Raw genomic sequence first — 22,809 nt, forward strand, 5'->3', positions numbered from 1 at the left:
TGTAGTGACCAACAATTGAGTACCGTTGTTTTGTTAGAGCTTTTTCCCAGCGATGCTGGTTAAATAACAACAACAAAAATAAAAACAAAACCTTAAAAATTCTAATGCTTAAAGCCGAACATGGAAAAACACAAATGACCAACTACTACATGCACAATGCAATGCAATGCACACACACTATAACACATTGACAACAAAAGCTGCTCTTATTGATAAGCACATGTGTTTGTTTAAGCTCTTGCAGTGTTTTGCGCTTGCATTTCGTCATAAGTTAAAGATTTTTCTCTCTCTCTCTCTCTCTGTTTTGCGTGTTGTTTGACCTTAAACTTAAACGTTGTTCGTTGTTGCTTTTGATAGAGGCATACTGGAATTGCATACAGACCAATGGGAGACCGAAACCCGAAAACCCGAAGTTTTATGGGTTGGAACTTCAGGGACCAATAAGGAAAGAAAAGTTGTAAATGATAATTTACTCTTAAGCGTCATATTAAGGAAAAACGCACAATGGGATAGAATCGAAAAATAAACAATGCAAATTATGCCGTGTAAGATCGGGTAAAAAATGAAAATCGAACCTTTGTACAACGAAAAACACAAAGCCGATTTTGGCAATAATTCCAAAAAAATCGGAAAGGAAAACCAAAAGTCGGGCGTAGCCGCTATATAATACGTTACACGACTGAGGCTAAGTACTACTTTTAATACATAGAACATACGTCGAAATCTAGTCATACATTAATTTTGCATACCTATTGAAATATCGAATTGAACCATGTAAGATTTTGTTATGAAAGGATCTAAATTGTGCCTACTACAACATTAAAGGGCATATCGGATGAAAGATATATTGGGAGCTATATCTAAATCAGAACCGATTTTGATTAAATCTTGCAGACTGGCTAAGATCAGTATCAAAACAATCCGTGGCTAATTTTGTGCAGATCGGTTGAAAATTGTAGTTACTACGGCCATTTAAGTGGAAATCGGGCGATACATATATATGGGAGCTATATCTAAATCTGAACCGATTTTGATGAAATTCTGCAGATATGTTAGGATCGAAAACAACATGCAAAATTTTGGGCAGATCGGTTGAAATTTGGAGTTACTACGGCCATTTAAGTGCAAATCGGGCAAAACATATATATGGGAGCTATATCCAAATGTGAACCGATTTTGATGGTATCTTGCAGATATGTTAAGATCTGTTACAAAACTGTCAATGCCAAATTTTGTGCAGATCGGTTGAAAATTGTAGTTACTATGGCCATTGAAGTGTAAATCGGGCGATACATATATATGGGAGCTATATCCGAATCTGAACCGATTTTTATGAAATCTTGCATATATGTTAAGATCAGTAACAAAATAATCCTTGTCAAATTTTGTGTAGACCGGTTAAAAATTGAAGCTACTACGGTCATTTAAGTAAAAATCGGGCGATGCGTATATATGGGAGCTATATCCAAATCTGAACCGATTTTGATGAAATCTTGCAGATACGTTAAGATCAGTAGCAAAACAATCCGTGCCATATTTTGTGCAGATCGGTTGAAAATTCTAGTTACTATGGCCATTTAAGGGCAAATCGGGCGATACATATATATGGAAGCAATATCTAAATCTGAACCGATTTTGATGATATCTTACAGATATGTTAAAATCAGTAACAAAACAATTCGTGCCAAATTTTGTGTAGATCGGTTGGAAATTGTATTGACTACGGCCATATAAGTGCAAATCGGGCGATACATATATATGGGAGCTATATCCAAATCTGAACCGATTTTGTTGAAATCTTGCAGATATGTTAGGATCAGTAACAAAACAAGCCGTGCCTAATTTTGTGCAGATCGGTTGAAAATTGTAGTTACTACGGCCATTTAAGTGGAAATCGGGCGATACATATATATGGGAGCTATATCCAAATCTGAACCGATTTTTATGAAATCTTGCATATATGTTAAGATCAGCAACAAAATAATCCCTGTCAAATTTTGTGCAGATCGGTTAAAAATTGAAGCTACTACGGTCATTTAAGTAAAAATCGGGCGATGCGTATATATGGGAGCTATATCCAAATCTGAACCGATTTTGATGAAATCTTGCAGATACGTTAAGATCATTAGCAAAACAATCCGTGCCATAATTTGTGCAGATCGGTTGAAAATTGTAGTTACTATGGCCATTTAAGGGCAAATCGGGCGATACATATATATGGAATCTATATCTAAATCTGAACCGATTTTTACCAAAATCAATAGCTTTCGTCCTTAAGCCAAAAAAGTGATATATGCGAAATTTCCTGACGACTGGACAACAAATACGAATTGTACCTTGTATTACAAAAGTATATGGACTCACAAACGGACAGACGGACGGACGGACAGACAGAATCAGAAAGTTATTCTGAGTTGATCGGTATAGTTATCAATGGTTCTAGCTCTTCTCCTTCTTAGCGTTGCAAACAAATATACAAACTTCTAATACCCTGTACCACAGTGGTGGTGTAGGGTACAAAAATGAAAATAATTGCAGAAACTTTGCACAGATTCTGTCTTTGCCCAAAGGTAGGTTAAGTTCTAAGATGGGCCGTGTGAGACTATGTCTTGATATAGCCCCCATACATACCGATCTGACGATTTAAGGTCTTAGGCTCACTAAAGCCACATTTATTATCCGATTTCGCTGAAATTTTCCATAATGTGTAGCGTATGGCTCCTCGATATTCGTACGGAGTATAGTCAAGATCGAGCTTCATTAGGATGTAGCTGTCATATAGACCGATCTCCCGATTTAAGGTCTTGGACCCATAACAGGCGCATTTATTATCAGATTTCGCTGAAATTTAGCACAGATACCTATGTTATGCTTTTTGACATCCGTGTCAAAAATGGTTCCGATCGGTCCATATTTGAATATAGCTGCCATATAGACCGATCTCCCTACTTAGGGTTTCGGGGCCATAACAAGCGTATTTGTTATCTGGTTTCTCCGAAATTTGGCACAGTGGCACAGCCTATGTTAGGCTTTTCGACATCCGTGCCATATATAATCAAGATCGGTCCATATTTGGATATAGCTGCCTATAGACCAATCTCCCGATTTAAGGTCTTGGACCCTTAACAGGCGAATTTATTATCCGATATCGCTGAAATTTGGTACACAGATCTATTTGACCTAATATAGTTCTGATCGGTCTATATTTGGCTCCAGGCAGATCTTCCGAATTAAGGTATTGAGCTCATAAAAAAATTGCAAATACTATGCAAAGTAAAAATTTGCTCATAAATATTCCATTAAGGAACAAGGGAAAACTTCTCACATATCAATGCCCAGCAGGGCGATTCAAATTTTAAGCTCAACGATAAGGGGCATCCTCTTTTATAGCAGAGTCCAAGCAGCATGCGGCAGTGCGACACCTCTATGGGTTAAGTTTTTACATGGCAAGGTTCCTCACAAATGTCGCTACTATTAGGAGGGGATAACACCATTGAATTTTTTTCTGATGTTCTCGTCAGGATTCGAACTCAATGTTTCTACAACTATTCTGGGGGGTTCTTAGCCCACACCCGATGCCTTTCCAGACCTATGCTGAGTACCTCACAAACGTTGCACAGTGGGATCGAATCGAAAAAAAACGAATAAAAAATATTCCATTTGAGAACGGACAGAGACAACTCTTTGAAATCGTTAGAGCTAAGGTGCAAAATTTCTGCCAAAAAAAAATTTAGTGGTGCCAATCACATGGGCCCTCATTTGTGCTCCCACTCAAATTTCAAAGAGTTTTCTCTATCCGTTCCGTGTCCGTCCGTCCGACTGTCGAAATCACGATAGCGGTCGAATGCGTGAAGCTTGCCTTATAAAATTTTGTACAGATACTTAATATCGACGTAGGTCGTGGGGTATGGCAAATGGGTCATATCGGTTCAGATTTAGGTATGGCTCCCATATAAACCGATCTCCCGACAGGATTTCTTGAGTCCCTGAAAGCCGTAATTGTTGTCCAATTTAGCTGAAGTTTTGCACATAGTGTTCTGTTGCGACTACCAACAACTGTTCCAAGTACGGTATAAATCGGTCTATATCCCGATATAGCTCCCATATAAACCGATCTCCAGATTTGACTTCTTGAGCCCCTGGAAGCCTCAATTTTTGTCCGATTTGGCTGAAATTGTGCACATGGTGTTCTGTTAGGACTCTTAACAACTGAGCCAAGTACGGTCCGAATTCGTCTTTAACCCTGATAAAGCTCCTGTATAAACCGATCTCCCGATTTGACTTCCTGAGCCCCTGAAAGCCGTAATTGTTGTCCGATTTGGCTGAAATTTTGCACATAGTGTTCTGTTATGACTCCCAACAACTGAGCCAAGTACGGTCCGAATCAGTGCATAACCTGATATAGCTCCCTTATAAACCGATCCCCCGATTGGATTTCTTGAGCCTCTACAAGCCGAATTTTTTGTCCAATTTGACTGAAATTTTGAACATAGTGTTGTGTTATGACTCCCAACAACTGAGCCAAAGTACGGTCCAAATCAGTGTATAACCTGATATAGCTCCCGTATAAACCGATCTCCCGATTTGACTTCTTGAGCCCCTGGAAGCCTCAATTTTCATCCGATTTGGCTGAAATTTTGCACATAGTCTTCTGTCATGACTTCCAACAACTGTACCAAGTACGGTATAAATCGGTCTTTATCCCGATATAGCTCCCATATAAACCGATCTCCCGATTTGACTTCTTGAGCCCCTGCAAGCCTCAATTTTCATCCGATTTGGCTGAAATTTTGCACATAGTGTCCTGTAATGACTTCCAACAACTGTGCCAAGTACGGTTCGAATCGGTCTATAACCTGATATAGCTTCATATAAACCGATCTTCCGGTTTGACATCTTGAGTCTCTAAAAGCCTCAATTTTCGTCCGATTTGTCTGAAATTTTTCGAACCAATGTGTCCAGCTTTATAAACGGACAGGCAAACGTCTCCGTCACGATGGCCTTTTCTTTTATTGCCGTTTTGAACACACTAAAAACAGTTATTAACCGCTTATTCGGTTTTAAGCCGACACTAATCCCTATTTGTTTTGTTGACATTTCTGGTCTAGCTTTGCATTGATGGTGGTGGTGACTTTGGTTTCCCGGCATATGCAGCCCAGGCAACTACCTTCAATAGCAGCGCTGCACTCTAAACTTGACTCAATTTAAATCGTTATTTATTTTTTAAAAAAAAAAGCACACAGCAGGTTGTTGTCATTTTCTAAAAAGAAAAGCAAGTCTCCCTTAAAAATCTCTAAATTCCGTTGATATTTCTTTCAGCTAAACTTTGTACCCTTAGGAGATAAATGCTGCGCCTTTTGGACATCATATGCGAAGGTCGTTATTGAATGTTCCAACAACAAATTAATTGCTCAACCATACATCGATTGCTATTCAAATGCAATGTAATTTTGTCGTCTGGCCAAACAGGTTTCTAAGCCAAGAACTTGGTTAGCCATGGTAGTACTACATGCCATTGTCAGTGCAAACATTTAGTTGTCAGAGTTTCGCTGTGATTGTTTAGATTTGTTTTTTTTTTCCTGACGCTTTCTAGTTACATCCAGTGCCGGGTAATTAAATTAATACTTGCAAATAATTATAGTAAATGTTGTAATCCGGTATTATTGTTGCCGACTACGCAACATCGTGACTAGTTTAATGCTTCACGTAGCAACATTGTTGGGAAAATCGAAAACATTAAAGTGTTCTCGACCTGCAATATCTATGCCAAGAATACTAAAAACTCTACATTTCAGGGCGTAAGCCATATGTCTGGGCGAATATAAAAAAGTTTAGGCGGTTTTTGAAGAAATCAAATCATCAGCCATATTTCTATGGGTTGCCCAAAAAGTAATTGCGGATTTTTCTTATAGTCGGCGTTGACAAACTTGTTCACAGCTTGTGACTCTGTAATTGCATTCTTTCTTCTGTCAGTTATCAGCTGTTACTTTTAGCTTGCTTTAGAAAAAAAAAGTGTAAAAAAAGTATATTTGATTAAAGTTCATTCTAAGTTTTATTAAAAATGCATTTACTTTCTTTTAAAAAATCCGCAATTACTTTTTGGGCAATCCAATATTTGCCTAAGAGAATAAAATGGGGAAATGGTTTTATATGGGGCTATATTTATTTTTGGGCTTGAACCGTGTCTACTGCGTATCTTGCGCGTATAGTCAATCGGGAGATCGGTTTATATGGAAGCTATATCAGGCTATCGACCGATTCAAACCACACACGTCACACAAATATTGAAGGTCATAGCAGAAGTCATTCTGCAATATTTTAACCAAATCGGGTGAGAACTGCGACCTCTAGGGTCTAAAAAGACAAATCGAATATTTATTGTCCCCTCTAGAGGCTCAAGAAGTAAAATCAAAAGATCGGTTTATATGGCAGCTATATTAGGTTGTATACGGATTTGCACCATACTTTGCACGTGCGGTAAATGTCATAGGGGAAGTCTTTGTGCAAAATTTCAACCAAAAGTATTGCGCCCTCTAGAGGGTGAAGGTAGCCATATGAGGTGATGGACCAATTCAGACCACACGTAACAAAAATACTGGAGATAGAAGTCATTCTCCGAATGTTTAGCCAAATCGGATAAGAATTGCGACCTCTAGGGGCTACAAAGTCAAATTGGATAATTATTGCGCCCTCTAGAGGCGCAATTTTTAGCCAAATCGAATAAAAATTGCGACCTTTATGGGATAAAAAGTCAAATCAAATAAGTATTGCCCCCTCTTAAGGCTCAAAATTTCAAATTTCAGCCAAAATATTGCGCCCTCTAGAGGGTGAAAAAGTAAAATAGGAAAACCTGTTTATATGGTAGCCATATGAGGTTATGGACCAATTCAGACTACACGTGACAAAAATGTTGGAGGTAGAAGTCATTCTGCAAATGTTTAGCCAAATCGGATAAGAATTGCGACCTCTAGGGGGTACAAAGTCAAATTGGATAATTATTGCGCCCTCTAGAGGCTCAAGAAGTTAAATAGGGGGAGATGGGTTTATATGGCAGCTATATCAGTTTATGGACCGATTGTGGCCATACTTAACATAAATGTTTAAGGTCATGGGAGAAGTCTTTGTGCAAAATTTTAACCAAAAGTATTGCGCCCTCTAGAGGCTCAAAAAGTAAAATAGGAAAACCTGTTTATATGGCAGCCATATGAGGTTATGGACCAATTCAGACCACACGTGACAAAAATGTTGGAGGTAGAAGTAATTCAGCAAATTTTAAGCCAAATCGGATAAGAATTGCGACCTCTAGGGGCTACAAAGTCAAATTGGTTAATTATTGCGCCCTCTAGAAGCTTAAAAATTAAAAAAGGGTGAGACCGGTTTATATGGCAGCTTTATCAGTTTATGGGCCGATTGTGGCCATACTTAATATAAATGTTTAAGGTCCAGGGAGAAGTCTATGTGCAAAATTTAAGCCAAATCTGATAAGTATTACGCCCTCTAGAGGCTCAAAAAGTAAAATAGGAAGATCGATTTATATGGAAGCCATTTTAGGTTATAGGCTGTTTCAGGCCACACTTGACAAACATGTTGGCGGTCATAGTAGAAATTATTGTGCAAAATGGTAGCCAAAGCGGATAAGAATTGCGACCTCTAGGGGCCACAAAGCCAAATCGGATAACTATTGCGCCCTCTAGAGGCTCAAGTAGTAAAAAAGCGGGAAATCGTTTTATATGGGAGCCATATCTGGTTATGGACTGATTCGGGCCATACTTGGCCCGTATGTTGAAGGTGATTGGAGAAGTCCTTGTACAAAATTTCAGACAAATCGTATAAGAATAGAGGGAGCCTCTATAGGCTCAGGAAGTGAAATCGGGCGATCGGCTTTTATGGAAGCTATATCAGGTTATGGACCAATTCAGATCACACTTGAAACAAATGTTGGCAGTGATAATCGAAGTCGTTGTGCACAATTTCAGTCAAATCGAATAAAAATTGACACTTTAGGAACTCAAGAAGTAAATTCATGCGATCGATTGTTATGGGAGCCATATTAGGTTATAGGACGATTCAGACCACACTTGACAAAATGTTGGAGGTCAAAGTAGAAGTCATTCTGCAAAGTTTTACTAAAAAAAATGACAACCTTTGCAAAAACGAATTTGCCCATGAACATTCCACTAAGGAACTGGAGCAAACTTCTCATTTATCACTGAGTGCTGTCCCATTCAAATTTTTAACCTCAATGATAAGGGGCCTCCTTTTTATAGCCAAGTCGGAACGGCGTGCCGCAGTGCGACACCTCTTTGGAGAGAAGTTTTACATGGCATAGTACCTCACAAATGTTGCCAGCATTAGGAGGGGAAAACCACCTCTGAAAATTGTATCTGATGGTCATGCCAGGATTCAAACCCAGGCGTTCACCATCATAGGCGGACATGCTAACCTCTGCGCTACGGTGGCCTCCATTTGTTTCAGGCCACACTTGACAAAATTGTTGGCGGTCATAGTAGAAATCATTGTGCAAAATTTTAGCCAAATAGGATAATAATTGCGAGCTCTAGGGGCTACAAAGTAAAATCGGATAATTATTGCGCCCTCTAGGGGCCAAGAAGTTAAAAAGCGGGAAATCGTTTTATATGGAAGCCATATCTGTTTATGGACCGATTCAGACCATGCTTGTCACGCATGTTGAAGGTCATTGTACACAATTTTAGACAAATCGGATAAGAATTGCTCCCTCTATAGGCTAAGCAAGTCAAATCGGGCGATCGGCTTATATGGGAGCTATATCATGTTATCTCTAGAAGTTCAAGAAGTATAATGGGGAGATTCAGACTGCACTTTACATTAATGTTTGAGGTCGTAGTAGAAATTATTCTTCAAACTTTTAGCTAAATTGGGTCAGAATAAAGGTCGCAATTCTTACCCAATTTGGCTAAAACTTTGAAGAAAGTTTTCTACTACCACCTCAAGATGTCAAATATGTTACAAATCTGAACCGATTCGGTTCATAACCTGATACGGCTCCCATGTTAACCGATTGCTCTAGTTTACTTCTTGAGCCTCTAGACGACGCCATACCTATCCGAAATACTTGCTCAAAGACTTCAACTATGAACTTCAACATGCGTGGCAAGTATGGACTAAATGGGTCCATAATGAACCGATCGCCCTATTATACTTCGTGAGCCTCTAGAGGTCGCAATACTTATCCGATTTGGCTGAAATTTTGCACAAAGTCTTCCACTATGATCTTCAACATACGTGCCAAATATAATCTGAGTCGGTCGGAAACTTGATATAGCTCCCCTATAAACCGATCTCCCGATGTTGCTTCTTAATCCTCTAAAGGGCAGAATTCTTATTCGATTGTCTCCATCATCCAAGCCAAGTTTGGCACGAATCGCTTAATAACCTGATGTAGCTCCAATATCATAGCAATTCTTAACCATAATCCTTTGTTTGCCTATAAAGAGATACCGTACAAAAAACTTGACAAATGCTATCCCTGGGGGGGGGGGGGTACGTAAGATTCGGCCTCATCGAACTTAGCACACTTTTCTTTGTTTCTACCTGTCCTACCTTCTCTAACAGTTGATACAAAAAACTACAGTGATTAGTTTGAAAAACTAATAAAATTTCTCCAGAAAAGGCTTCTTAGCTCTCAGACCAAATGAAACTGATGTCCAATTTGAAGAAGAAACATTTCTTAAGATTTGTTTCAAAATTTCTTCCATTATTTCATTCATACTCGTTGCGACTTTCACAATTTTTATGCAAAAGCGATGGGAAAAAGGGATAACGTCTCAAAGAGGACCTTTTGGTGCTTCCTCACAGCACTATGTATGAGTTGAAATAATATTTGAAATTTTCCTACAAAGTGTTTAATTGCAACACACTTCCAGGGTTTCAGGGTTTATTTCTTTTAAAATAAATTACAAAACTTCTTAACACTTTACTTACATAGACATGGACATAGATATGTAATTCGCTTGGTGTATTGCATGATACGATGGCAAATTTAATTCCAAGAAAATTTCCAAGATTTATAGAAAGAAAAAAAAAGTATAGAAAGAAAAAAAAAGTCTGATTCGGACCATAAATGAATTGAAAGCTGAACATTGTAGCAGTCATTGTGTAATATCTCAGTTCATTCGGATAAGAATTGCACCTTGTAGGGGTCAAGAAGCAACATCGGGAGATCGGTTTATATGGGAGCTGTATCAAGCTATAGATCGATTCACTCCATATTGGACACGTATGTTGAAGGTCATGGGAGAAGCCGTTGTACTAAATTTTTGCCAAATCAAATGAGAATTGCGCCCTCTAGAGGCTAAAGAAGTCAAGATCCCAGATCGGTTTATATGACAGCTATATCAGGATATGTGCCGATTTGCGCCATGCTTAGCACAGTTATTGGAAATCAAAACAGAACACCTCATGCAAAATTTCAGACAAATCGGATGAGAATTGCGTCCTCCAGATGCTCAAGAAGTCAAGAGCCCAGACCGGTTTATATGACAGCTATACCAGGTTATGAACCGATTTGAATCATAATTAGCACAGTTATTGAAAGTGATACCAAAACTCCGGGTGCAAAATTACAGCCAAATCGGATGAGAATTGTGCCCCCTGAATGCTGAAGAAGTCAAGACCCCAGGTCGGTTTATACGGCAGCTATATCAGGTTATGAACCGATTTCAACCATACTTAGCGCAGTTGTTGGAAAGTAAAACAAAACTCTTAATGCAATATTTCAAACAAATCGGATAAGAATTGCGCCCTCTAGTGATTAAAAAACCAAGATCGGTTTATAGGGCAGCTATATCCAAACATGGACCGATATGGTCCATGGACCCATTTCCAATCCCAACCGTCTTACACTAATAAGAAGTATTTGTGGAAAATGGCAAGCGGCTAGCTTAACTCCTTCGAAAGTGAGCTTTCGACAGAAAGACGGACGGACAGGGCTAGATCGACTTAAAATGTCATGACGATCAAGAATTTATATACTTTATGGAATCTTAGACGAAAATTACGAGGATTTACAAACAGAATGACGAAATTAGTGTAACCGCATCCTATGGTGGAGGGTATAAAAATTATATAGTCTATGTTTTTTTTCCACAAAAGCCTACATAATCTGTGAAAATTTTTAAGAAAATCAGTTCAGCCGTTTTTGAGTCTACGGAACAAACAAACAAACCGAGTGTCATAAAGTCATAATTGGTCTATATGCCCATTTGGGGCGTTTTCGGGTGATTGGTTGGTGACCCCCTATACTTCAATCAGATTTTGTATGCCAGATTCGTTATCTACCCCCGAATACCTTTCATTTGAGCCCCATATTGATATGAACGTTAAATTTATCTGCTTGGAGGAGTTTTGGGTTTAGGGCAACTTCCTGGGTTCTTGGAACGAATTTTTAATACCATATTCGCATTCTACACTCAAATACCTTGAATTTGATACCCATATTGTCATTATCGGTCCACTTTTGATTTTGGGTGGTATTTGTGGGTCAACGGGGCAGGGTACTCCCCCTTCCAATATCAACAAATTATAAAGCCTGTTCATCCCTCCCGCCCATATCCACAATCTGCTCCCGAGAACCCTTCATTTGAGTCCCTTATTGTCATGATTGTCCAATGAACCTATTTTAGGGGGTTTTTTGGTTGTGGTGGCAATTTTAAATATGAAATTCGTTCTGAACTCCTGAAAACTCCTCATTTGAGTCCCATATTGTCCCGATCGATACACTTTAATTTTTGGATAGTACTTTTGGAGTAAAGGGGAGGGTCCGCCCCCTTTCCGATATCAAGAAATTATATAGCCTATGTTTCCTTCAGGAACGTCCCCTTCCGATATCAACAAGTTATAAAGTCTGTACCTCCCTGCAGCCCATATCAGAAATCTACTCCCGAATATCTTTCATTTGAGTCCCATATTGTCATGATCGTCCAATAAACCTATTTTAGGGGGTTTTTAGGTTGTGGCGGCCCTCCAGTTACTTGGAACCAATTTTTAATAAGAAATTCTTACTCTACTTCTGAATATCTTTCATTTGAGTCCCACATTGTCCCGATCAATACACTTTTATCTTTGGAAAGTACTTTTGGAGTAAAGGGGAGGGTCCGCCCCATTTCCGATATCAAAAAATTATATAGCCTATGTTTCCATCCAGACCAACCTACACCATCTGTGAAAATTTCAAGGTAATATTATATTAATATTAATTTTTTATACCCACCACCATATGATAGGGAGTAAAATCATTTCGTCATTCCGTTTGCAACACATCGAAATATCCTTTTTCGACCATATAAATATATATTCTTGATCAGAGTAAAAATCTAAGAAGATCTAGCCATGTCGGTCAATCTGTCCGACCGTTTGTCTGTTGAAATCGCGCTACAGTCTTCAAAAATATAGAGATATCGAGCTGAAACTCGGAACAGATTCTTTTTTTTTTTTGTCCATAAGCAGGTTAAGTTCAAAGATGGGCTATATCGGACAATATCTTGGTATAGCTCCCATATAGACCGATCCACCGACTCAAGGTCTTAGGCCCATAAAAGCCACATTTACAATCCGATTTTGCTGAAATTTGGGATAGTGAGTTGTCGTAGGTCAGTCGATATCTGTCTCCAATTTAGCCCAGATCGGTTCAGATTTGGATATAGCTGCCATATAGACCGATCTCACGATTTAAGGTTTTGGGCCCATAAAAGGCAAATTTATTATCCGATTTTGCTGAAATTTTGGACAGTTAGTTGTGTTAGGCCACTCGACATCTTTCTGCAGTATGGCACAGATCGGTTCAGATTTGGATATAGCTGCCATATAGACCGATCTCACGATTTAAGGTTTTGGGCCCATAAAAGGCGGATTTATTGTCCGATTTCGCCGAAATTTGGGTCAGTAAGTTAAGTTAAGCCCTTTGACATATTTCTGCAATTTGCACCAGATCGGTCCAGATTTGGATATAGCTGCCATATAGACCGATCTCTCGATTTAAGGTTGTGGGCTCATAAAAGGCGCATTTATTGTCCGATGTCGCTGAAATTTGAGACAGTGAGTTAAGTTAAGCCCCTTGACATATTTCTGCAATTTGGCCCAGATCGGTGCAGATTTGGATATAGCTGGAAGGTCCGATCTCTCAATTTAAGGTCTTAAGCCCATAAAAGGCGCATTTATTGTCTGCTTTCGCCGAAATTTGGGTCAGCGAGTTGCTATAGACCCTTCAACATTCTTCTTCAATTTGCTTCAGATCGGTCCAGATTTGGATATAGCTACCATATAGACCGATCTCTCAATTTAGGGTTTTGGGGCCATAAAAGGCGCATTTATTGTCCGATGTCGCCGAAATTTGGGACAATAAGTTGTTTTTAGCCCTTCGACATAATTTTGCAATATGACACAGGTCGGTTCAGATTTGGATATAGCTGCCATATAGACCGATCCGCAGATTTAGGGTTTTGAGCCCATAAAAGGCGCATTTATTGTCTGCTTTCGCCGAAATTTGGATCAGCGAGTTGTTATAGAGCATTGACCATTCTTCTTGGGACAATGAGTTAAGTTTGGGCCCTTCGACATCCCTCTCCAATTTGGCGCAGATAGGTTCAGATTTGGATATAGCTGCCATATAGACCGATCTCTCGATTTATGGTTGTGGGCCCATAAAAAGCGCGTTTATTGTCCGCTTTCGCCGAAATTTGGGTCAGTGAGTATCGTTAGGCTCTTCGACAACTTTCTGCAATTTGGCCCAGATCGGTTCATATTTGGATATAGTTGCCATATAGACCGATCTCTCGGTTTTAAGGTTTTGGACCCATAAAAGGCGCATTTATTGCCCGATGTCGCCGAAATTTGGGACAATGAGTTGTTTTTAGCCCTTCGACATAATTTTGCAATATGACACAGGTCGGTTCAGATTTGGATATAGCTGCCATATAGACCGATCCGCAGATTTAGGGTTTTGAGCCCATAAAAGGCGCATTTATTGTCCGATGTCGCCGAAATTTGGGACAGTGAGTTAAGTTAAGCCCCTCGACATACTTCTGCAATATGGCACAGATCTGTCCAGATTTGGATATAGCTGCCATATAGACCGATTTCTCGATTTAAAACTTTGGGTCCAATTAGTTTGTTAAGCCCTTCGACATTTTTCTGAAACTTGGCCCAAATCGGTCCAGAATTGGATATAGTTGTCATGTAGACCAATATCTCGATTTAAAGTCTTGGCCCCATTAAAGGCGCAATTGAACAATGAGTTGTACTCATAAGTATTTGGTCCAAATCGAAACATATTTCGATAAAGCTGCTATGGGAGGCATAAACTAAGCATTTTTCATCGGATTTTGACGAAAGGTGGTTTACATATATACCCGAGGTGGTGGGTATCCAAAGTTCGGCCTGGCTCAACTTAATGCCTTATTACTTTTTCCCTTCCTGGGTAACCCAATGATTATTTGCTATTTCTCTACCTTACATTCATAGTTGATTGAGATGAGACATTGGGGTTGCATATGGTTGATATATTCAACAACCGTCAAAGCAATTAATATTTGGTTTATTTTTAACCATGCCAATGACGTTGCGAGTCTAACGTTCTTAAATCAAAGACAGAAACAGATTTTGATTTTTAATTAAAACTAATTAAACGTTTCAATGGTCATAATTGAGAAGGCAAATATGCCAGGGCATTAAATTGAACGTAGGGTTGCGACAAAAGTTTTTCCACAAATGCAAACTCTGCAATGTTGCAAGCCAAAACTTTGAGTGTCTGCTGTTGGCTATTTATAGCCATTCCCCATGTTCGGTAGGAAAAAAATTATAATCGATTTACAAACTTAACTCAAACGAATAATGAATCGGATTACAACTGGACACATCCCAAACTAATGATGCAGCTCAGGTTTGAGTCTGCAATGCATATGATAACATATGTCCAATGCTATGTACATGGGAGGATGTAGTGCCTTTTTAATCCTTTCGCCAGGTCAACCATGAAACATTCGATAATTTCCCCAATGGCATATGTATGCACAGACATGCATATGCCTGCGAGTGTGTGTGTGTGTGTGTATACGAAGCAACTACCAATTGCAAGGTAACCTGCAGCACGAGTATGACAACATCAAAGTAAAGCTTGGATTACCATAGGAACATCCCACGAAACCAGTCCATAGGTATGCACATAAGACGGGGACGAGTATGGAGGAAAATTGTTACAAATTTAATATCATAGAGCTTCAATTAAAAAAAGTTTAATGAGTTTTTTTTAATATTTTCTTCTACATTAATTTTTTTCAAAAAATTTCAATAGGGCATTACCCAGCAATAGAACATCATTAAAATGGATTTTCATTTAGAAAATAGAAAAGCAAAAAATTCTTTTGAAAAGTAAGGCAGAGATACCGGTACATAGGTGGCGACACAATACAAGACATGAACCAACTTAGGGGCGTGGCATGGAAAGCAATTATGTTCACATCCTCTAAATCAGACAGGTTCTCAAAGAAATGAGAACCTAAAGTGGAACTGCTTCTAACTGCTAGTGCGGGTTACACACACAGAAGGTGTGCTATAGTATTTTCTTTCTCGACATCCTCACTGCTTCGGCAAAGGTCGTTACTGGCAACCTTCAGTCTGTCAGCATGTCTTCCGATTAGAAAGTGACCTGTCATGACCGACACAATGACTGAGACATCTGTTCTAGCCAATGAAAGCAAAGTGGTAAACCTCTTCGAGTCTAAATTTTGGCCGCATAGGTTTGGAATGCTCACAGCCCCCTCTTTGTGACCATCTATCACTCGATGTCCTTCGGATCTGGTCCTAAAAACGAAGCTTACATGTCACTAGAGGCATACCCACAGATTCCAGTATCCCTGTTTCGAGTAGTTCTCGTCTGCTTTAGAATTCCCTGGGATATTTCTGTGGCCCGGCACCCAGAACAGGTGAATTTTGAACTGTTCAGACATCTCGTTGAGAGATCAGCGACAGCCGAGGGCGGTTTTTGTATTTAGAAATACGTTCTCCAGGGATTTAATGGCTGCCTGGCTGCCTGGCTGTCTGAGAAGGTATTTATGCCAATCGTCATTATGTCATTACATCTTAGCCATTCCAGCAAATCCTTAATGGCAAGGATCGCCGCTTGAATCACACTGCAGTGTTTGGGTAACCTTTTCAATATGACCAGTTCTTGATCTTTAGAGTACACCCCAAAGACCACCTGGTCGTCTAGTTTGGAGCCATCCGTATAGAAGTCTATGTAATTTCTGTTACCAGGGATATCGTAGTTCCAATCGGTTCTATTAGGAATAAAGGTACGGTAATTTTTATGAAAAAGCGGCTCAGGTAGGTTGTAATCCAAACTGCCTGTAACATCGGATATTGTGTCAAGGATAACACAGTGTCCGTAGCCGCCACATGACCAATGCGAAAGCTCCCCTCACCTCACGGCAGAGGTCGCTGCAATTGGTCTAGCCACAATGTCCAGTGGCATAAGATGTAACATTAAATTCAGTGCATCAGATGGTGTCGTCCTCAGTGCGGCTGTGAGGCACAAACAAGCCATCCTTTCGGATCCGGTTAAGTATTGAGCAGTAGGTGGACTTTTGAAGCTCCGTCCACCTGAACACAACACCATATAGCATTATAGGTCTGACAACTGCAGTATATACCCAATGCATGACACGCGGTCTAAACCCCCAACTTTTGCCAATGGCTCTCTTGCAGGGTTTATAGGGCAAGAGTGGCCTTTCTTGCCCTTTCCAAAATGTTGGATTTCAAGTTCAATTCCTTGTCCAACAAAACACCCAGGTATTTTGCGCTTTCTGCAAATGGAACATTCTCTCCTTCTCTAAGTATTGAGCAGTAGGTGGACTTTTGAAGCGCCGTCCACCAGACCACAACACCATATAGCTGTGACATTTGCGGTATATACCCAATGCATGGTACGCGGTCTAAACCCCCAACTTTTGCCAATGGCTCTCTTGCAGGTGTATAGGGCAAGAGTGGCCTTTCTTGCCCTTTCCAAAATGTTGGACTTGAAGTTCAATTTCTTGTCCAGCAAAACACCCAGGTATTTTGCGATTTCTGCAAATGGAACATTCTCTCCTTCTTTAAGTATTGAGCAGTAGGTGGACTTTTGAAGCGCCGTCCACCAGACTACAACACCATATAGCTCTGACATTTGCAGTATATACCCAATGCATGACACGCGGTCTAAACCCCCAACTTTTGCCAATGGCTCTCTTGCAGGGTGTACAGGGCAAGAGTGGCCTTTCTTGCCCTTTCCAAAATGTTGGACTTGAAGTTCAATTTCTTGTCCAGCAAAACACCCAGGTATTTTGCGATTTCTATAAATGGAACATTCTCTCCTTCTTTAAGTATTGAGCAGTAGGTGGACTTTTGAAGCTCCGTCCACCAGACTACAACACCATATAGCATTATAGGTCTCACAACCGCAGTATATACCCAATGCATGACACGCGGTCTAAACCCCCAACTTTTGCCAATGGCTCTCTTGCAGGGTTTATAGGGCAAGAGTGGCCTTTCTTGCCCTTTCCAAAATGTTGGATTTGAAGTTCAATTTCTTGTCCAACAAAACACCCAGGTATTTTGCACTTTCTGCAAATGGAACATTCTCTCCTTCTTTAAGTATTGAGCAGTAGGTGGACTTTTGAAGCGCCGTCCACCAGACTACAACACCATATAGCTCTGACATTTGCAGTATATACCCAATGCATGACACGCGGTCTAAACCCCCAACTTTTGCCAATGGCTCTCTTGCAGGGTGTACAGGGCAAGAGTGGCCTTTCTTGCCCTTTCCAAAATGTTGGACTTGAAGTTCAATTTCTTGTCCAGCAAAACACCCAGGTATTTTGCGATTTCTATAAATGGAACATTCTCTCCTTCTTTAAGTATTGAGCAGTAGGTGGACTTTTGAAGCGCCGTCCACCAGACTACAACACCAGATAGCTCTGACATTTGCAGTATATACCCAATGCGTGATACGCGGTCTATACCCCCAACTTTTGCCAATGGCTCTCTTGCAGGTGTATAGGGCAAGAGTGGCCTTTCTTGCCCTTTCCAAAACATTGGATTTGAAGTTCAATTTCCTGTCAAGCCAAGCACCCAGGTATTTTGCGATTTCTATAAATGGAACATTCTCTCCTTCTTTAAGTATTGAGCAGTAGGTGGACTTTTGACGCGCCGTCCACCAGACTACAACACCATATAGCATTATAGGTCTGACCACTGCAGTATGTATCCAATGCATGACACGCGGTCTAAACCCCCAACTTTTGCCAATGGCTCTCTTGCAGGGTTTATAGGGCAAGAGTGGCCTTTCTTACCCTTTCCAAAATGTTGGATTTGAAGTTCAATTTCTTGTCCAACAAAACACCCAGGTATTTTGCGCTTTCTATAAATGGAACATTCTCTCCTTCTCTAAGTATTGAGCAGTAGGTGGACTTTTGAAGCGCCGTCCACCAGACTACAACACCATATAGCATTATAGGTCTGACCACTGCAGTATGTACCCAATGCATGACACGCGGTCCAAACCCCCAACTTTTGCCAATGGCTCTCTTGCAGGTATATAGGACAAGAGTGGCCTTTCTTACCCTCTCCAAAATGTTGGATTTGAAGTTCAATTTCCTGTCAAGCCAAGCACCCAGGTATTTTGCGATTTCTATAAATGGAACATTCTCTCCTTCTCTAAGTATTGAGCAGTAGGTGGACTTTTGAAGCGCCGTCCACCAGACCACAACACCATATAGCTCTGACATTTGCAGTATATACCCAATGCATGGTACGCGGTCTAAACCCCCAACTTTTGCCAATGGCTCTCTTGCAGGTGTATAGGGCAAGAGTGGACTTTCTTGCTAAGGTTCGCTTGGTCAGTAGCCTTTCCCTCTTAGATACACGGTAAGTTCACGGTTAATGCTTACGGCCTGCTGCATCAGTGTGCCCTCTCGTACCACTATTCCTGATGCTAAGAAGCACTGGCTATCCACTTTATATTGACAGATTTTGAACCTCAAACCTCTTCTGCAGTAGACTGGGCGAGGGGCTTAAAACCCATTAAAACCAAACAAGTAAAAAGGCTTTACGTTCGGCCGGGCCGAACTTTGGATACCCACCACCTCGGATATATATGTGAACAACCTTTCGTCAAAATCCAGTGAAAAATGCATACCTTATGCCCCATAGCAGCTATATAGACACATCAAACGATTTAGACCAAATGCTTATAAGTACAAGTCATTTTTCAACCGAGAGATCGGTCTATATGGCAGCTATATCCAAATCTGGTTCGATCTGAGTCAAACTGAAGACCAACATCGCAGGGCCCAACACACCTCACTGTCCCAAATTTCGGCGACATCGGACAATAAATGCGCTTTTTATGGGCCCAAAACCTTAAATCGAGAGATCGTATATATGACAGCTATATCCAAATCTGAACCGATCAGTGCCAAATTGAAGAAAGATGTCGAAGGGCTCAACACAACTCACTGTCCAAAATTTCAGCAAAATCGAATAATAAATGTGGCTTTTATGGGCCAAACCTTAAATCGGAGGATCGGTCAATATGTCAGCTATATCCAAATCTGAACCGATCTGGGCCAAATTGACGGAGGATGTCGAAGGGTCTAACACAACTCACTGACCCATATTTCAGCAAAATCGGATAATAAATTTGGCTGTAATGGGCTTAAGACCCTAAATCGGTCAAGAACCTGATATAGCTCCCATATAAAGCGATCTCCCGATGACTTTCAACAACTGTGCCAAGTACGGTCCAAATCGTTCAATAACCAGATATAGCTCTCACATTTTAGCCGAATTCATGGTGATGAGTTCTCAAGATACGGCCCGGCCGAACTTGGCACGCTATTACTTGTTTCGCTCTCAAACATCGACCTGGTCTATTATTCAACATCAAACACACCAGTACATGTTTGCAGGTGGATTTGCCAGCGACCAACCTCATTTTCTTTGGGGTTAACCAGCTAAGTGTTGTTCGGTTAACCATTGCCTACTTAAATGGGAGTGTATCGTTTGTGCCCGAAACTCGAAGAAACCCTTTAAGGACTTGACTGCTGACTGTGTTAATTGCATTATGTCACAGCATAAGGATGCCATAATTAACACTACGACTGTAATGACTTCTTAAATTGCAGTGGCTTTAAGAGGTCCAGCAAGAGTGGCAAACTAATGGCTAACTGTTGTTGAAGAGTAAAGTGCGATTAAATCAAAACTAAAATTTAGTGAAACTAAAAGAGACAAAAGTTTCGCAATGCCAAATCTTTTGTTGAAAATAGATCTATTCAAGAAAAGATTTCAATGAAATACTCAATTTCAATGAAATTTTTTCTAAGAAAAACTTTCAGTAAAACTTTCTCAAAGGGCAAAACTTAGATGGAATTTTCTCTAAAGATAAATATTTAATGCAATTTTCTTTAAAGAAAAAATTTTAATCAAATTTCTAAAAACAAAATTACTATGTGTTTTCTATCAGGACAAGTATGGCCTTTAAGATAGCCCCACAAAAAATAATCTAAAGGCGGTAAATCGCGCGATGTAGGCGGTCAATTAACCGGTCCCGAACGTGAAGTAAAATGTTCACCGAACTCGCCTCTCAATATGTTCATTATTACGCGTGTTGTGTAGCATGTGACACCTCATGTCATGCAAGTCAAGCTCTTGCATTTTGGGCAGAAAAAGTTGGATATCATCTCACGATAGCGCTCACCATTCACAGTTACGTTACGATTCGCATCATCTTTGAAGAAGTACGGTCCAATGGTATTACCAGCCCATAAACCGCACCAAACTGTGACTTTTTCTGGATGCATTGGTAGCTCTAACAATGCTTCTGGCTGATCTTTACTACAAAATCGACAATTCTGCTTATTAAGCCAAAAATGAGCTTCGTCCATAAAATGGAAGAAGCGCGCAATGAACATTCTTAAGAATTTGCAAGCACTGTTCATTTGTAAGACGATTCATGGTTAAATTATAGACCAAACTGCAGATGTTTGACAGTGAAACAAAACAAGAAACGTGCGTGCGCTGTTTATACCAGAGTTGCCAAAACGATAATAGCTAAAAAACAAGACCCAAGATCGGTTTTAATGACAGCTATATCAGGTTATAGACCGATTCGAACCATACTTGGCGCAGTTGTTGAAAATCATGAAAAAACATCTCGTGCAAAATGTCAGCCAAATCGGATAAGAATTGCGTCCTCTAGTGGCTCAAGAAGTCAAGGTTCAAGATCGGTTTATATGGCAGCTATATCAGGTTATAGACCGATTCGAACCATACTTGGCGCAGTTGTTGAAAATCATGAAAAAACATCTCGTGCAAAATATCAGCCAAATCGGATAAGAATTGCGTCCTCTAATGGCTCAAGAAGTCTAGATTCAAGATCGGTTTATATGGCAGCTATATCAGGTTATGGACCGATTTGAACCATACTTGGCACAGTTGTTGGAAGATGTTACGAAATACGTCATGCAAAATTTCAGTCAAATCGGACTAAAATTGCGCCTTCTATTGGCTCAAGAAGTCAAGACCCAAGATCGGTTTATATGGTAGCTATATCAAAACATGGACCGATATGGGCCATTTACAACCCAACTGACCTACACCTATAAAAAGTATTTGTGCAAAATTTCAAGCGGCTAGCTTTATTCCTTCGAAAGTTAGCGTGCTTTCGACAGAGAGAGGGACGGACGGACAGTCGGACTGAGATGGCTAGATCGTCATGGAATGTCATGACGATCAAGAATATATATACTTTATGGGGCCTGAGACAAATAATTCGAGGAGTTACAAACAGAATGACGAAATTAGTATACCCCCATCCTATGGTGGTCGAAGTAGGCTGGTCGAAGTAGGCTGGTTGAAGCAGGCTGGTTGAAGTAGGGTGGCCGAAGGAGGATGGTCGATGTAGGATGGTCAAAGTAGGCTGGTCTAAGTAGGGTGGTCAAAGTAGGGTTGTCAAAGTAGGGTGGTCGAAGTAGGGTGGTCAAAGTAGAGTTGTCAAGGTAGGGTGGTCGGAGTAGGATGGTCGAAGTAGAGTGGTCGAAGTAGGGTAGTCGAAGTGGGATGGTCGAAATAAGGTGGTCGAAATAGGGTGGTCGAAGTAGGCTGGTCAAAGTAGGGTTGTCAAAGTAGGGAGTTTGCAGTAAGGTGGTCGCAGTAGGGTTGTCAAAGTAGAGTGGGGTTGTCAAAGTAGAGTGGTCGCAGTGGAGTGGTCGAAGTAGGGTGATCGAAGTAGGGTGGTCGAAGTTGGATGGTCGTAGTAGGGTGGTCGAAGTAGGATGGTCGAAGTGGGGTGGTCGAACAAGGGTGGTCGAACTAGGGTGGTCGAACTATGGTGGTCGAACTAGGGTAGTCGAAGTAAGGTTGTCGAAGTAGGGTGGTCGCAATAAGGTGGTCGAAGTAGGGTTGTCAAAGTAGGGTTGTCAAAGTAGGGTTGTTAAAGTACGGTGGTCGAAATAGGGTAGTCGAAGTAGGCTGGTCGATGTAGGGTGGTGAATGTAGGGTGGTCGAAGTAGGGTGGCCGAAGTAGGGTGGTCGATGTAGGGTGGTCAAAGTAAGCTGGTCGAAGTAGGGTGGTCAAAGTAAGGTGGTCGAAGTAGTGTGGTCGAAGTAGGGTGATCGAAGTAGGGTGGTCGAAGTAGGGTGGTCGAAGTAGGATGGTCTAAGTAGGGTGGTTGAAGTAGGGTGGTCGAAGTAGGGTGGTCGAAGTAGGGTGGTCGAAGTAGGGTGGTCGAAGTAGGGTGG

General features: G+C 40.6%; 1 protein-coding gene across 7 annotated transcripts in view; it reads left to right on the forward strand.

Annotated features, from left to right (window-relative positions):
* LOC106091839 (circadian locomoter output cycles protein kaput) overlaps window positions 1-22,809 on the forward strand; it is a 94,177-nt gene that overhangs the window by 30,117 nt on the left and 41,251 nt on the right. The window contains exon 1 of one of the 7 annotated variants that reach the window (XM_013258517.2): window positions 5,533-5,609. The exons of the other annotated variants lie outside the window; for them this stretch is intronic. The gene's annotated coding sequence lies outside the window, so the exon portion shown is untranslated. Of the gene's footprint in view, window positions 1-5,532; window positions 5,610-22,809 lie in introns of those variants that run through there. 7 annotated transcript variants of the gene reach the window in all.

Source organism: Stomoxys calcitrans, chromosome 1 (genome assembly GCF_963082655.1).
Source record: "Stomoxys calcitrans chromosome 1, idStoCalc2.1, whole genome shotgun sequence".
In the NCBI taxonomy this organism is placed as follows: domain Eukaryota; kingdom Metazoa; phylum Arthropoda; class Insecta; order Diptera; family Muscidae; genus Stomoxys; species Stomoxys calcitrans.